Raw genomic sequence first — 332 nt, forward strand, 5'->3', positions numbered from 1 at the left:
TCATCTATGTTCATTAAGGATATGGGTCTATAGTTTTCTTTTTTGGTTGTATCTTTACCAGGCTTTGGTATGAGAGTGATGCTGGTTTCATAGAAGGAATTTGGAAGTTCTCTCTCCATTTCTATTCTTTTGAATAAATTAAATAGTATTGGATGTAGATCTTCTTTAAATGTCGGATAGAATTCTGCTGTAAATCCATCTGGTCCTGGGCTTTTTTTAGTCGGGAGGTTTTGTATTACTGTTTCAATTTCTTTTTGTGATATGGGTCTGTTTAAGCTGTTAATCTCTTCTTGGTTTAGTTTTGGTGGTTCCCATGCCTTTAGATATGCATC

The sequence above is a fragment of the Nannospalax galili genome, unplaced genomic scaffold, assembly GCF_000622305.1.
Source record: "Nannospalax galili isolate Female #2095 unplaced genomic scaffold, S.galili_v1.0 scaffold188, whole genome shotgun sequence".
NCBI lineage: Eukaryota > Metazoa > Chordata > Mammalia > Rodentia > Spalacidae > Nannospalax > Nannospalax galili.